General features: G+C 48.3%; 1 protein-coding gene across 1 annotated transcript in view; it reads right to left on the reverse strand.

Annotated features, from left to right (window-relative positions):
* LOC146809171 (uncharacterized) overlaps positions 1-16,811 on the reverse strand; it is a 259,133-nt gene that overhangs the window by 46,648 nt on the left and 195,674 nt on the right. The gene's annotated exons all lie outside the window — the stretch shown is intronic.

Here is a 16,811-nt window from a genome sequence, read left to right on the forward strand (position 1 = left end):
CGCAATAGTATTTATCAATGTTTTGTGACCCCACTTCTAGCGCGATTTAAGGATTTAAAGGGGGCAGCATCCAGTTCAGAAAGTGGAAGATGTCCCCGTGGGACAGTGCTGACCGTGTGAATGTGTGCATTTGGCACTGTGGAACAGCCAGTGGTCCAGATTACCACTACATGCTCCCTCAATGTCATTCAATGAAAGACAACTTTTATTTTTGAAAAGCCATCTCTGTTCCTATACGGTACAGGGGCTGTCTTGAAAACAAATGCTTGCAATTAGCCAATGAGAATGCAAGGACAGAGGTCTGCTCTCCCATGCAGGTCTCCATCCCGGAAGCTCGCAGGGATCTGCTGCTTTGGGACACAGAGTCAATGGGTATTTTGGTAAGTAAAATCAATCGCTCTCCAAAAACGCAACAATTTGTAACCCTACATTAGTTTATGAGATCCTGTCATTTCAACAGGGCATGAAAGACAGCAACACTTTCTCAACAGATATCATTTAACCCGTTCCCCGCTCATGACGGAACCACTCCGTCATGAGCCACGGGCGCCGTGTGCTCATGACGGAGTGGTTCCGTCATGCTGCGGCCGTTGGCGGCCGCTCCTCCCACGCGGCGCTAATTCCCCGCCTGTGCGGGCGATTAGCGCAGTGGGTGGAGTCATGATGGAACCACGCCGTCATGAGCACAGCTCACCCGTGACTCATGACGGCGTGGTTCCGTCATGAGCACAGCGGCGCCGTCAAGCCCCCAAACCCCCCCAGCGCTGCGGCGGAATTCGCGCCGCAGCGAAGGGGTTAAAAAGGACAGTTAGGAATGCATGTGCAAAACATTACAAGAAAGAAGGGGAGACTCGCAATCGGTTTTCTTTGAAAAATATGCACATGGCATCATGTATTTAACAAACAGTAATGACAAGGGCAAAGCCACAAATAATAAATAAATAAAGAAGGACAAATTACAGTTGTAACAGCACTGCAAGCAAAATAAATTTGCGTGAACAACCCGAATTCTACTTGGTGCACGAGTATGTTTGTGACACAACGGTGTGGCGACGCAAGTGGCAATGTGAAATCAGCTAGGAACGGCGCAAAGCTGTTGAATGCCAGTGCCAGCATTGTGCACGAAAAAACCATGCTCAAAGCAGTGTGCCATATTTGGACTATTCCAGGTCACCTCAAACTGTAGGGATGACCGGAAACTTTTAGCACATTTTTAGCAGTTTATTAAATAGATAAGCGCTCCACTGATAAACTCTGCAAAAAAATAGAACCACAACGCCATGTGGCAGACACTCAAAAATATGTCCCGTAGGCAATTTCGCATCACAAGAGTAACCTGAACTAACCTTTATTACTCCAGCATAATTAGAAATAAGTAACAGTGCAGACCATCGGAAAATAGCGACACAGTTTAAGCAATGGTAAAACCATACTCTGATGTGACCTGGCAGCCATGTTTCTCCTCGCAGGCTCACGCACCAGCGACACAAATTAATCACTGGTAAAACCATACTCTGATGTGACCTGGCAGCTATGTTTCTCTTCGCAGGCTCATGCACCAGCGACACAAATTAAGCACTGGTAAAACCATACTCCGATGTGACCTGGCAGCTATGTTCCTCCTCGTAGGCTCACGCACCAGCGACACAAATTAAGCACTGGTAAAACCATACTCTGATGTGACCTGGCAGCCATGTTTCTCCTCGCATGCTCACACACCAGCGACACAAATTAAGCACTGGTAAAACCATACTCTAATGTGACCTGGCAGCCATGTTTCTCCTCGCAGGCTCACGCACCAGCGACACAAATTAAGCACTGGTAAAACCATACTCTGATGTGACCTGGCAGCCATGTTTCTCCTCGCAGGCTCATGCACCAGCGACACAAATTAAGCACTCTTTCCACAGTCCTAGCACCAAGATGCCATTAAGCGGCTGTGCCTTTTATGAGCACTAACCGTTCATTCATTCATTCATTTGTTTATACGGAGGGATGAAAATCTGATATTACACCAGAAATTAAATAGATATGAGGTTAAACTTGATTATAGGAAAATAAAAACTACATCTACCGTGATGTAATGCATGCATGGGCATATTGTATTTGACTTAAGACAACTCAAGATTTCTGCTATAGTGACACTGGTCGAGAAGCAGGCAAGTGGACTGAACCAGGCACACCATTTTCAAAAGAATAAAAAGGCTGGTACTTTTTCAAAATGACAAAACTCATTATTTTTGAGCTCTTGACAATCACGACGGTTGTGATACAATCAAGACATTTAGCCTGACCAAGTGACCCCATGCCACAGCGACTAGGTAGTTACAGTTCTGAACTTAGGTTTAACAAATGAATGCATTCTGGTCATTGTAGTCTTGGTTTGCTACAGCTGCAGACCAGGAAATTCAGTCCTAGTTCACCACCACTTGGATAAAACCAAAGACAGAAGAAGTAATGTCTCAGTATTAATGGAGCAAGGTTTCGTAGAAAAGAGACTTGCTTGGATGCAATCCACTCGTTTAACTTACTAACGAAGTTATTAACAAAAGTACGTAAATAACTTATACGCACCTCATGAACACGTGGGTTAGTGAAGCTTGCGTATGTGTGTATTCATGCGGATAACAATGAATACCGCTTTAAACGGGGAACTGTCGTGCGCATGCGTCAACTGCATCTACATAGTATGGCGATTTAATGCTTGGAGGGAAATTGTGGCGCATGAGCAGAAGACACTAAAATGGAGTCTTGAAGACTCGCGTGCATGGCATCTGCTTATTTGAAACAAAAACAAGCTATTTTACTAATGCTAAAGCGGGGAGCGTATTAATAAGTAAAGGAGAATAGAGTATAGGTGGGTGGTATACAGTGCAACCACTTTATTTGTGAAATTAATACTTGTCTTTCTGGCGTTATCACTAGTGCGTATTTGGGCCTCTCTTGCATAACTGGATTGAATGGAGTGACGCGAAGTCCACGCATTTCCACTGAGTGAAGCCATGAAGGCCATGACGGTGCAGTTGAAAGGAAGCCAAGATTGAGTGTTACACCCTGGGAATGGATGGTGAAGAGTTCAACAAAGAAGACTCTTATTCAAAAATGTTATAATATTGTTTCAAAGTGAAATGCGAAAGCGCATGAGAAACCAATTTAAGAATAAAAAGTAAGGGGATGGGTTTGCGAAGAATAGTTGGACTGATTTTAATGACATGTAAGCATGGTGTGATAGAGCTTCCCCCTTGCTTGACCAATCATATTTCGTATTTTTATGATATTGAAACTTTAGTGGGTGGAACATGAAGAACGAAAGGTGTAATTAAGGTAGCTTTAGTAAGTTAGTTAGCTATGCTATGCTGGAGAGATGAAGAGGATGCTGTCTTTGGTGCGGGAGATGCTGTTGCTGGGAAAGATGCTGTGAGATGCTGATGAAGAGCCGAATGCAGAACCTGGAGCAGAACTTTCGATCCTAATTTAATTGGGTTAGATCAGAAGATCGCGGAAGAATCTCGAGGAGGAAGAGAGTGTCAGAGAGGGGTACGGCCCAGTCGTCGGTATTTTAGAGAGGTCAACTATCCTATCCTGAATCTTGTCCTGAAGTCTTTGTCTCCTGACCTTTACCGGGGCACCCTTACCAGGCCTTTGGCCAGAGGGTTGGTCTTTCATACCATCCTTGGTAAATATAATTTCTCGTTAGTTTGCAGATGTTCTTTTCTCTCTGTCCTCTCCTTTCTGAGCATCGATTATTGTACGAGTCGAGGTAAATGTGTTTCTTTGGATTTAATGAATTGAATTTTCTCTCCTATGAATGATGGTGACTGCACTGTATTTTGAAATGGTTCACATGCATTTAATTTAGATAAAGATTTAAAACTTTCCTGAGTCTGTGGTTATTTACTCCAAAGAATAGAAAAGTTAGAATTATGTTAATTATCACCATCAACTAGTTCAACTAATGGTCCATCGACCAGAGGAAAGAACGTTTTGATCAGTGAAAGGGTTAGTTAGAGATGAACATAAGTATTAAATTACTAATCCTAAACATTGTGAAAATTACAAACTTTGACACCAGCGGTTTACTCAACTGTGTGTTTATGGGCCCAGGTGAGTATATGGTAGTTGAGTATCTGTTGTTGCTGAACCGCTGGATCAGTTTTCTGGTAGCAGAGTTATGGTATTATTGACTAGTTTGGTGATAAATTGTATTATTGATTATTGATTTATGTTTAACAAAAGAGTTAGTGTCTTGTTTTATGTTGTCTAGAAGAACAGGTACAGAGGTTGCCTGGGCATCCCGGGAATGGAACAGCGGGTGGTGATAGAAGCCACACTGCAGGAGGTTACTTGTCTGTTGTCATAACACTGAGAAGCTACGGAGGGCTGGCAGTGTTGCATTAGGGACTATATTGTGTAAAAGTAGAGTGCAAATGATAGCAAAAGGGGTTCACTGGTGAAGAAGTAACAGGTTCTCCTGAGCTTGAATGAAGGGTACACAGGGGTTTTACTCGCAGTGGAAAAGGAGTAATTCTGAAACTCAAGAGTAAGTCGAAATCTATTCTTTGTTTAGTGGAACAGACAGAGTAGCGAACGTTTTTATGTTGTGACTAACAAAGTTTATCTTAAAATAAGTTAAAGAAATAAGTTTTCGTATTACCTTGTAATGGGAGGGTCAGTCGCAGGAGTTGTACTGACGTCACAAGGAGCCCCACTGGCATTGGTTGGAACAGCGGGAGTGAGAAAGAAGCAGATTGTTAAGGGAGGGTCAGTAGTGAGGAGCAATACTGACGTCACAAAAGGCCTCGCTGGCATTGGTCATACCACGAGTGCGAGCCTGAGTCTGATTGGTTGATTGATAGAAACCGTGCTAGGATTGGTCGGAAAAGAATTGTATGTTGAGTCCTGATTTGACTGCGGGTGTGAGTCGTGCTGATATAGGACGCAACGTAGGTAATAGAGCTAGAAGATATACAGAAGACTCTTTTCTGTATCGACCGTATGAAATGTTTGGAAGACGAAAGAAAATGACATTAATCAAGAAAATTAAACATTTCTTGAAAAAAGACAAACCTGTAATGACTAGAGAGGGAATTCCTATTCCGCCATCTAAAACGCCTGCTTCATTTATGATGATGGAAAAAGAATATCACAAGTGTGTATGGTTGGAGAATTGGGTGGAGTATTGGCTTTTCTGGATTATGGTACTTTTAACCTTAAGATACTACGGAATTTGAGAGATAGAATGAATATGTTAACACGAAGTCCTAGATTGACACAGTATGAAGCATTGGAAGAATGGGAGATTGAGGCATTTGATCGTGAAGAATTCAGAAGTGGTCGGAGATATAGAGGATTTTTGCCTAGACATCCGTATGAGTCAAGTGGAGATCAAATGAAGCGTTGGAGGAGAGCTGTAGAGACAGAGGGATTGTCTCCAGTATTAATGGCTGGAGAACAATCAGGAGGCAAGTGTAAAGAAAAGACGAAACACATGAATATGACAGGATATAGTGAATCAGATGATGAATTAGTAGAGGATATTTTGATTAAAAACCCTCCACCGTACCAAGAAGATCCTAGTAGGGTCAACCCAAGTGTACCAATGCTAGGAACACCTTTAACCCCACAAGTTTTACATGATGTGTCAGTCAATAGGGTGATGCAGGATAATGAGAAAGAAGCCATAAATAAAACTAGGAAAGACTTAGTCCAGAAAATGAGCCAATTGAATTTAAATGCCGAAGCCTTGACAGTACCAGTGGCTATTGGTCCTGTAATTCCATTATATGGAGTTAAAAAGGTTTGCCAGAAACCTCAAGTTGTAACAATTCTGTTAAGTAATCCCTGAAACGAAGTAATAATTACTGATGATCAGGCCAGTGAAAATGAATCAGCTATTTCATTAATGAATCTCCCAAATGTGGAACAGTTAGCTGAAACTCCGAAGAGAATTCTACCTGGAAATTTGAGAGAAAAGCGCCCAGGGGAACTAGGGGAACTGGAGGTTCAACAGCAGTTACTCCTGAAGATTTAGAGAGATGTGCACAGGGAACAGAAAAACTAAACTCCCAAACAAAGATTCTAGATATCAGCAGATTGAAAGTAGTTTTGAAGGAAATGATAGCTGGTAACGTGAGCACAGAAAGATTGAACATTTACAATGATTAGGAGTTGTTATTCTGATGTAAGAGTATAACCTAAAGAGCAAGAGTATTTCATGAGAAATTAACAGAAGTTGCATCAGAGATTGGAATAGATATAAGAAAATCAAAATTATTGCAGAAACCATATTGAGTGGAATTTACTCTCCATAGCCATAAGCACCGTCCTAGTGATGGGGGGAAGATCCTGTGGCACTGGACTCCTGTATAAGTAAGCCTGATCTGTGTAAATTCCAGGGTTCTAAGTTCCACCTGGTACGCGAACCAGTCGTGGATCACAATGAGCCTTGTGGCTAAGTAGTAGAGGTGGAGGTTAGTGACCCCCATACCCCTGTCGTAGGGAGGAATGCGACAATGTTCAAGGGACATTCGCAGCCTCCCGTTACCCCACAAAATACGAGTGAGGACACTATCCATTTCCCGAAACCAACTGCCCGGGAGGTATTTTGCAGAATGTATAGGAAACGGGGGAGGACCACCATTTTAAAAAGGGCACTTCGGCCTAAGGGGTTGAGAGGAAGGGAGTGCCATTTCTTAAGATCCGCCTTAGCTCTGGCGACCAGGGGCACGATGTTCAGGGCCCACTCGAGCTCCGGAAGGAGGGCGACCAACACACCCAGGTACTTAAAGGATTGCCTGCGCAGGGGAATATTCGTTTGCCAGTCAAAGCACGCCCGGGATGGGTGCAGGGTGACCAGCGTGGATTTCGCCAGGTTGAGCTGGAGGCCAGAGACCCATTCAAACGCCGAGAGGGTGCAAGGGCGAGATGGAGGCGACGTATGCAGTGCCGGGTATCTCGGCCAGGCATAAATCCGCACTGGTCCGGATGGACCAGGTCGTGCAGGTAGGGCCGGAGCCGTTGGGCCACCACAGTGGCGTAGAGTTTGACCTCAGTTTTGATGAGGGAGATAGGGCGGTAATACGCACAGTCAAGGGAGGGTGGATTTGTCTTGGGGAGGATGACAATGGAGGCCACGTCAGTTTCCGGTGGGAAGAATCCCTCTTCCACTACGCGTTTGAACAGGGCCGTTAAGTGTGGGACCAATGTGTCGCGGTAGGTCGCATAATATTCTTGCGGGTAGCCGTCGGGCCCAGGCGTCTTGCCGGAATGCAACTGTGAGATAGCCCCGTGTATCTCCTCCGGGATAACGGGGAGACCCAGGGCCTCTGAGGCTGCTCGGGAGAGGCAGGGCAGGTGGGTTCCGGTCTCAGCGGTCTCGGCCAATAAATCTGTCAAGGAGGTCTGGGGAGGCCGGGCCGCATATAGGGCTACGTAGTATCTAGCGAAGGTTTGAGCGATGGCTTGGGACGTGACCTGGTGAGGTCCGGTCTCGGCCCGAATCTCCGGAATGGCTCTGGGGTAAGACACCAAATTATGGAGCAGTTTACCGTTTTTATCGCCCATCCATAGCACCATAGCATCTTGGCAGATTGCAGCAAGATTTGGCAAATCTCTTCACGGAGCCGCGTGAGCTGCCGAGCGGATTCATCACTGTCACCGGTGGCCTGGGCTCCTTCCAGTTGGGCCGCCTGGGCCTCCAGCCTCACGAGTCGGGCTGATTGTTCCACACGTTTTGCGTGGACCAAGCCTCTAGCCACGCCTCGCACCACCGCCTGTCCCGCCTCCCACAGTGTTCCCGGTGAGGAGACAGAGCCCATATTGGTAGAGAAGTAAAGCTGCAGTTCCTGCCCGAGGGAGGCCACAAAATCGGCGTCCTCCAGGAACCAGGCATTCATTCGCCAAACCGTACGGGTGCCATGGGCGGAGGTCCTGAGGCGGAGGGAGACAGGGGAGTGATCCGAGATACCCCTGGGTAGTATAGCGACCCCGGACAGCAGTTGACAGTCCGTGGCTGGCAGGAGGAACAGGTCGATATGGGAGTGGGAGTGGTGGGCCACCGAAGTGTGGGTGTATTGTTCCTTGCGGGGGTGCCACACCCTCCAGGCATCGCAGAGACTCAGGGCAGAGGACCAATCAGATAGGCGTCTTGCAGAGGCTAGGCGGGGAGCCGAGGGAGTACCTGTTGTGTCACGCAAGGGCTGCAGGACGGCGTTAAAGTCCCCCCCCCCACCACCGTCAGGCCCGGTGGGAAGGAAGAGATTATAGGAGTAAGGCTATGTAGTGCGGAGACCATAGTAGCGGGGAGAATGTATGTACATAGGAGATTAAGGGGTTGTCCCTCGATCGCGCCTGTCAGAGCCACATAGCAGCCTTGCATGTCCAGCTCAGCGCGGGCCAGGGAAAAGGGAGAGTGCCAGACCCTGTCGAACCCGTATTGGGCGAGGAAATTGCAGTGTGATCCCAGGAGGTGTGTTTCTTGCAGAAACAGGATGTCTGGCGCATGATGGTGGGCTCTACGAAGGACAGCAGAGTGCTTAATACGGTCTAGTAGGCCGTTGACATTCAGGAGAGGATATGGAGGGCTTTAGCGAAGGTAGGTGCCATCGAGGTGGGTGGTGTGTGGGGGAGCGGAGGTCAGCGTGAGAAGGCCCAGGCCCCATGGGAAACGACGTAGCAGGGTCCGAGTCATGGAGTAAGAGATGTGTGGTTCAGTGAGTCTCGTGTCAACACCAAAGGCAAAAAGGCATGTGTAGCTACCGATTAAAACTGGGAACAGCGGCCCGTAGGTGGCTAAAAACAACAAACTAGCGGGGGACAATGGTCTTCCCCCCTCCCCAACCCCCCCAACTCCCCCCACCCTATACTTCTGAAGAGGAAGCATCTGTCGCCCTGAAAAGGAAAACAAGTCAAACCAACAACCCCACAAGGAGGCTAAGTGTTAAGCTAAAACGATTAGCAAGACAAGAGCATGGCAGAGATGGCCCCCCCCTCCATGTAACCGGATAAAGATTCGTCAACAGCTGCCAATACAGTCAGGTCAACTTTGTACGTGATATGAAAGTAAGTCCTAAGATGAGGTGGAACATAAGCCACCAGGGCTAGGCAACATTAAAGCAGAACCTCCCCACTGAGGAAGTTCCGAGACCAGTGTCTCTGTAGAGGCCGTCAGGAGGCGAGAACAGAGTCCCCAGTGTGTGGCCCCCTCAGACATTCTCGTTGTTGCCAGATCTACGGATCTCGGGGCTCCGGGACAGGTCAGAGTCTGACACAGTGTGTCGCAGAATGTCGGAGGGCCCAGGGAGACTGTTCGGGTCAATCAGTGAGGTAGCCGGGCTGGGGGAGGTGGACCTCTGATTGGAGCTTGGGAGGTTCTGCCCCCCGACGGTCGTTTTTCTTGCGGGACCTGGTCCGGCGTCTCTGAGGTTTAGGCAAGGCTGAGCACGAATGTGAGAGACCCCGCCGGACGGGAGAGGGGTTCGGACCCATCAGGAGGGGCCGCTCCTCCGTGAGTCAGGTCCAAGCTGCCTGGGGACTGTCAAAGAAAAGGGTCTTGTCCTGGAAGATAACCTTGAGCCGGGCAGGGAAGAGGAGACCGTAGCAGAGGCCCATGGAACGGAGCTTCAGTTTGACGTCATCGTAGGAGCGTTGCTGGGTCTGCACCCCTTGGAGTAGTCCGGGAAGACCATTATTCTGTTGTTGTGGAACTTCAGGGGGCCATGTGCCCTGGCCGCCCTGAGGATAGCGTCCCTGTCTCGAAAGTTCAAGACCCTCAGGATTATGGGACGGGCGGGAGCTCCAGGCGGCGGTCTGGGAGCCAAGGAGCGATGGGCCCGTTCCACAGCAAACCAGGGTGAAAGGTCCTCCTTGGGCATCCAGGCCTCTACAAACATGTCGGCGTGGCCCTGCTCCGCTCCCTCGGGAAATCCGAGAAGGCGCAGGTTGTTCCTCCTCGACCTATTTTCGGCATCTTCTGCCCTTCAGTGGATCTCGGAGGTCTGGGTTTGGAGGCGGGCCACCTGGATCTTAAGTTGACCAATGTCATCTTCTGCGGTGGAAATACGGGATTCCGCCTCCATGATGCATGCCGTATCGTTGCACAGGTCTTGGCGGATGAAAGACACATCCACCCTCACCTCGCCGATCTTACTTTCCACAGAGACCTGCGACGTGCTGATCGCCTGGCGGATGGTGGAGAGGTCGCCCCCAGAGACCCCCGGCGCGGCAGAGGTTCCCCCACCTGAATCCCGATCCACCGTGGTGAACTGGTCCATTTTAGTTTGAGTAGGGGGAACAGGGGTCGGTGGGGCGCGGGTTCTGCCCATCATCGCCAAGGGTAGGAAGCAGGTACGAGCAGTGGGCCAGCAGGGGGAGGGAAAAGAAGTGGTCCCCCAACACCCAAGCCGTCAATGCTCAGGCCTGGATGACTACTGCCGGACCAGGCCGGTCGAAACAGTTGGGGTGTCCGTTGCACTAGCAGCCTTCCAGCGCAAATCTCAAACAGGGATTCGGAGGTGGGGGTTTGGAGGCGCCAATGCCTCACCTCTTCACTGCCACCCGAAATGATGGCCGATCCCCACCCCTGGACCACGCACAGCCTCAGACCCAGGCGTCACGATGGAGGCAAGGCCGCGGCGACCAGCAGGAGCAGGCCCGGATCAGACAACCACGGCAGGGGTAGGCGCCTCGCGGGATCCCCAGCAGCCAAGGGAGCAAACAGACACGCATCCGGCAGCTACACCGACGAGCAGGTCCAGGGCCAGCAATAGCAATAGCGGGAAGAATTATAGTGTCGTTGGGGAGGGGGTGCGGGGGCATCAGGCATCCTCCTCACCCCGCCACCCGATGCGATGGCCGGTTCCCCCCCTCAATCCCCAGCAGCCCAGGGAGCAAACAGGCACGTGTCCGGCAGCCACGCCGACGAGCAGGTACAGGGCCAGCAATAGCAATAGCGATATCGGCAAGGAATATAGTGTCGGCAGTGAGGGGGTCCCAAGACCCTTTTTGAAAAAGAGCAGAGATGGGTTTACCGTCTGGGTACGAACCTTCATGGCTTGAATGATAATATACCTTGGACTAACATTTTATAATCTACCTATGGTCAACTGGAGGCGCAGCGTCTAATTTTGTCCTTTACTTACTCAGGTGATCAGGGAGACTCCGTCAGGCATTATTGAAAAACGCAATTTTGCCGAATAAGTGTTTCCAGCAATTCTGATACATTGCTTGATAATATACCTCGGACTAATACCGTATATTTTACCTGTGACATACTGGGGTAACAGCATTTAATTCTGACCCCTGTCCTTTATTTACTTACGCAGTAGTCAGGCACTACCTAAACACGCAAGATTGCCGATTAAATGTCTCTAGCAGAGCCTTAATCAATATGTGCTCCGGTCTATAATAGCGAGTCCCCCTTGCACGTTCTTCGTGTGGTTTGTTTGGGTCGAATGATTGTTCCACACGGAGCCTGTCAATAAAGTATTGTGCTCTTTTTTCTATTTCACGCGTCGTTCAGTACTGGGAACGACTCCGTTCTTTTCCACATTCCCATTGGATGTTCTCTACATCCAATCAGAAACGGAGGTTGGCGAATCTGCCCAATCCCGTCTGAGCTCTCACTGTCAGCCCAACCGGGGACTTTTCGAATCTCTTCTTATACGAGCCTCCGGTCACGGATCTCTACTATCCGGACCCGGCAGCTAGAGGCTGTATAGGTGACACACGGGTGCTGAGCAGCAAGGGCGTAAGTTATTTACACTGCTCCCTGTCCCTGAAGGTAAGCGGGATCACACTTCTCCACTCGAGTTAGTGACCCGCCCTCTTTTTCTTTCTTTTTATCTCCCTTCTCTTTTACGCAGGGTGTGCCATATTGCTCCCACCCCCCTCCCGGGATCCTTGAGGCATCAAACGGATTGGCCTCTTTGTAAGATGTTACTAAAATTGTTGTATATTAAGCATTGGGGTCTGCTTAGCCATTCCCTAGCCCTCCCCATTTCTCCGTACTTAGAGTGGCACGCTGCATAATTCCACGTGCGTTCCGATATATGACTCTAGTCACATCCGATAGGATATCGAGCAAAAGGTTTTATCCTACACCGATATTTGGATACACCTAGGTGCACATTTTTTCACCATGTCGGCACCTGAGGTAGACCTAGTGGCACTCCTTCGTTCTCCGAGCACCATTGTTCTAAACCCTTGAGTATAACAGTACGAGTTTGTCACAAACACTTATGACTCTTCTTATGTTTTGTCTTTTTGTTTGTATGTCTTTCTCAATGTCAGAATAAACTCGTTCCTCTCCCCCATTATATATACTTTTTGGCGGATTTTTTCACTGTAAATAATTTTTCACACAGCAGTCCACGGTAGGGTGAACCTTAGCGCGTTCATACCACCGGGGCTCCGCACATCCACTCTGGTCCTGATGAAAGCCTGACGAACACTCACAGAGGCAGAAACATGTTGACCGCCGTGGAGTGAAACAGGTCTTCTATTTTTTGACCTTCACTCCCTTTTAGTCTTTTCCAATTAGCAAAATTATTAAAGTTTTATTTTTGACTTAATTGGATATTTTAAATTCACTACCACCACACAAGAACCCCGCTCCGCAGTAACCTGGCGTTGTAGCACACTGGGATGACATTCGGTCATCCCAGTGGAGCCCGATGATGAAGCATGTCACCAACCAGGTTGGCGAGTGAGGGCTTTTATTCCAAATGGGTAATATTCATTGAGGTCTACACTCTTCTCAACAACATATCGGCTTGTTCGGAATTTGTGGACCAGTGCTCCTCTAATCAGTAGTGCCCCCTTTATTGACTTGATTTACACTGACTTTGTTGTTTTTGAATGAATCCTCCTCGCCCCGCCACCCTATGCGATGGCCGGTTCCCCCCTCAATCCCCAGCAGCCCAGGGAGCAAACAGGCACGTGTCCGGCAGCCACGCCGACGAGCAGGTACAGGGCCAGCAATAGCAATAGCGATATCGGGAAGGAATATAGTGTCGGCAGTGAGGGGGTCGTGGGCATCAGGCCGCCTCCTCGCTCCGCCACCCGATGCGATGGCCGGTTCCCCTCCTCAACCACTGCCAGGGAAACAGGGCACCTTCACCACTGGAAGCCAACGGGTGACTGGCCCCACCCTCAACCCCGGCCACGGCACGGCGCAGGGCGAAGTCAGGCCGGGGAGGGCCGGGCTGCCCCAACACTTCAGCCCCAACCAGGTCAGAGGCCGTTCTCTGCTCGTGGGTTGCAGGCGGGCGGTCCCCAGCCGGCCCACACCCGCCAGGAAGTTCCGGCCGCCGGCGGTCCAAGCACCCAGCGGTAGTCCAGGGCCTTGGGGCTCACCCCACTGCAGCACACAGCCGCCCGACCTGGCAGCCGAGCAGGGCTGCAATGCTGCCCCAGGCACAATGGCAGGCCACAGGCGTGCCGCCCACTGCTCCTCACCGCTGCCCGACAACGGCAGCCGAGCTCAGCAGCCCCCCGCACGCCGCGACTCTCCGTTGAAGGATGCAGGTGAGCCGGTCTTCCTCCAGGAGTGGCGCCCAGGGCCAGCCGCCGTTCGAGATCTGCGTCCTCCGGCAGCAGAGCAGCCCCTGCCCGGATCCGCAGCTAGTACACCTCGTCCCACTCCGCTCTTGGCTGCACCACTGGGCCGCAGGTGAGATCAGCCGCTCTCGGCGCCACAGGGGGGGTTGTTCAATTGAGGAATTCAGAAGCGCCCTGGTCGCACAGCTCGGGATCGGCCTGCCGACGGGCCGCCATGTTGGCGTGCACTCATGGTCCTGAACAGAGCCGGGCCTGCAGGGGGTCAAATCTTCGCCGAAACGGCTCAGCGTGCAGCCCAAGAGGGCCATGGGGCTTTTACAGTGGTGCTATAGGATGGATGGCAGCTGACGGAGGCGGATGCAAGGCAGATGACGGAGGGGGTCCGGAGCACTCTTAGAGTGTGACCGCCATCTTGACGCCTCAGGCCACGCCCCCCACATTTTTTAAAGGGAAAAATTCCTCCTAAAGAGACAGATTGGGTAAAAATAGATAGAACAACTCAGGAGCCAAAAGAGTCCGTACATACATACTATGAGAGATTGTTGCAGGTATTTAAGCAGCATAGTGGATTTGAGAATATTGGAGATAAGGATATGGGACATTTTGGTTTGTGTATGGTCTGAAACCAGAGATTAGTCATATGATTCAGCAGTACATGTTGTGCTGGCAGAGTAAAACAATTGACGAAATATTGAAATATGCAAAGTAATGTGACAACGACATTGAGGCAAAACATAGAAAGCTAAAAGAGAAAATGATGTGGGCACAGGTGAAATTGGCAGAGCAGCAGGAAGTAAAATTAATTTCTCAGACTGATAATGAGATTAAAGACCAGAGTCAAAGTGAACAAATGTTGAGTGGTGGTAAAGGACGAGGACGAATGAATAGAGAGGAAGCAAGGAAGACATTTCTTTGCCATGCGTGCAGAAAGCTTTGACATTGGAAGAACGAGTGTAAAAATGTCCAGAATAATAATGGGTCAAATCAAAATTTAAATCCGCAGATACAGAATGAAGTGGTTGTGAAACAGCAACAGCAGCAGCAGGTAGTTACTCCACCGTATCAGGTACCATAACCTCCTATGCCAGAACCATGTGAACATTCAAAAATACAGTGCGAACACTGGATTTCACGGAGAAAGTTATAAGAATAACCCTGTAGTTTCACAATACTTTTTGCAGAATGATGACGAATCGGACTATATGCAATGACAGTGCCTGAGGGGGAAGGAAGAGGAGTGCGTGCTTGGCGCATCCTTGCCGCTAAATCAGACAGGTCCATTTATTGATGGGAAAGTTGAAGGTAGTGACATCACTTTTCTATTGGACACTGGTGCTACCCGGTCTACTGTGAGAACAGCAGACATCACAAACCTACCCCTCTCGGGAGAAACTATCCAAGTTATAGGAGTGGAAAATTAACAGATTAGAACCCCAATTACAGAACCAATGGAAGTGCATATTAGAAACTTTAAAGACATGCATCAGTTTGTAGTCTGTGACTCAAACCCAGTAAATCTGTTAGGGAGAGATTTATTGTGAAAAATGAATTGCACAATCTACTGTACGCCTGATGGTGTTGCTTTCCAAACACCTGATGAAGACGTTGTTTACAAGATGATGCTAGCTAAGCAAGGTACAGAAGTGGATGAGATGTTTTCATTAGTGACTGAAAGTGAATTACCAGAAGATTTGAGAGCCGCAGTAAATCCAGAAGTGTGGGATTGTTCAGGAAAAGATATAGGGCTAATGGCGAATGTAGATCCAGTGAAAATAGTGGTAAAGGAAGGTGCTGTTTTTCCAAACACACGACAGTACAAAATGAGTCCTGAAGTAAAAGCAGGATTTGCTCCAGTAATTGACCAGATGATTAAACAGGGAATTTTGAAAGAGATAATGATTAGTCCTTGCAATTTGCCAATCATGGGACTAAAAAAAAGCCTAGTGGAAAGTACAGGATAGTGCAGGACATGCGAAAAATAAACAAAATTGTAGTGCCTTGTGGCCCAGTGGTGCCAAATTCAGCAGTGATCCTTTATCAAATACCCTGGAATACAGGATGGTATACAGTGATTGATTTGTGTTAGGCATTCTTTTCCATTCCTCTGCACCCAGACAGTCGGTATATTTTTGCCTTCCGGTTCGAAGATCGTATTTTGGCATGGTGCTGAGTTCCTCAAGGGTACACAGAGAGTCCCTCAATTTTCAATCAACTCCTGAAAAAGTGTTTAGAGTCATTAGTCATTCCCGGGAAATCAGTTCTGGTTCAGTACATTGATGACCTATTGGTGGCATCAAAGACACGAGAAGATTGTGTCACTGACACAATTGCATTACTGGACCATTTGGCCGAAGGAGGACACAAGGTGTCTCCAGGAAAAATTGTAGTTTTGTCAACAAGAAGTTAAATATTTAGGGCGTAAAATAGAAAGAGGAGTTAGAAAAGTGACCCCGGAAAGAATAAAAATAATCAAACAAACCTCAGACACAGAAAGAGATGAGAATGTTTCTAGGAGTGGTTGGGTATTGTAGGCAGTGGATAAGTGGCTTTTCCCTGCTAGCAAAACCATTGATACAATTGACTCGGAAAAGAGCAAAAGATCCAATTGATTGGAATGATGAATGTTTTGAAACCTTTGTGAAACTGCGAAATTGTCTGCGTGAGGCCCCTGCTTTAGGCCTGCCTGATTATTCAAAAGAATTTGCACTGTTTTGTTGTGCGAGAGAAAATTGTGCACTTTCAGTTTTAACATGGATTGAGCCATTGGTGTATTTCTCTGCCAATTTGGATCCAGTGGCTTCAGCCTTACCTTAAAATAGTAGCTGCTACCTGTATGAGACTGGAGTAAAGTGAGTCAATTGTGATAGGACATTCTGTAAAGGTGTACATTCCACATTCGGTTGAGATACTTTTGACAAGAACGCGAACACAACATCTCACTCCTAGTCGGCTGACTAAGTATGAAAGAGTGATTTTGGGAGCAGAAAATGTGTCAGTGATAAGATGTACAATAGTGAATCCTGCCACATTATTGCCAGATCCATGTTCTGAGGAAGTGAAAGATGAGATTGATCATGATTGTTTGGATGTGACTGAATTATGTACTAAGCCCCGTCCAGATATAAAAGGAATCTGATCATGAGTTGTTCGTGGATGGGTCATGCCTGAGAACAGAGAAAGGAGGGTTGAGTGCTGCCTATGCTGTATGCAAAATATCAGGAGTCATTGAAACATCCTGTTTACTGGGAGTCAAG

The sequence above is a fragment of the Triturus cristatus genome, chromosome 7 (assembly GCF_964204655.1).
Source record: "Triturus cristatus chromosome 7, aTriCri1.1, whole genome shotgun sequence".
In the NCBI taxonomy this organism is placed as follows: domain Eukaryota; kingdom Metazoa; phylum Chordata; class Amphibia; order Caudata; family Salamandridae; genus Triturus; species Triturus cristatus.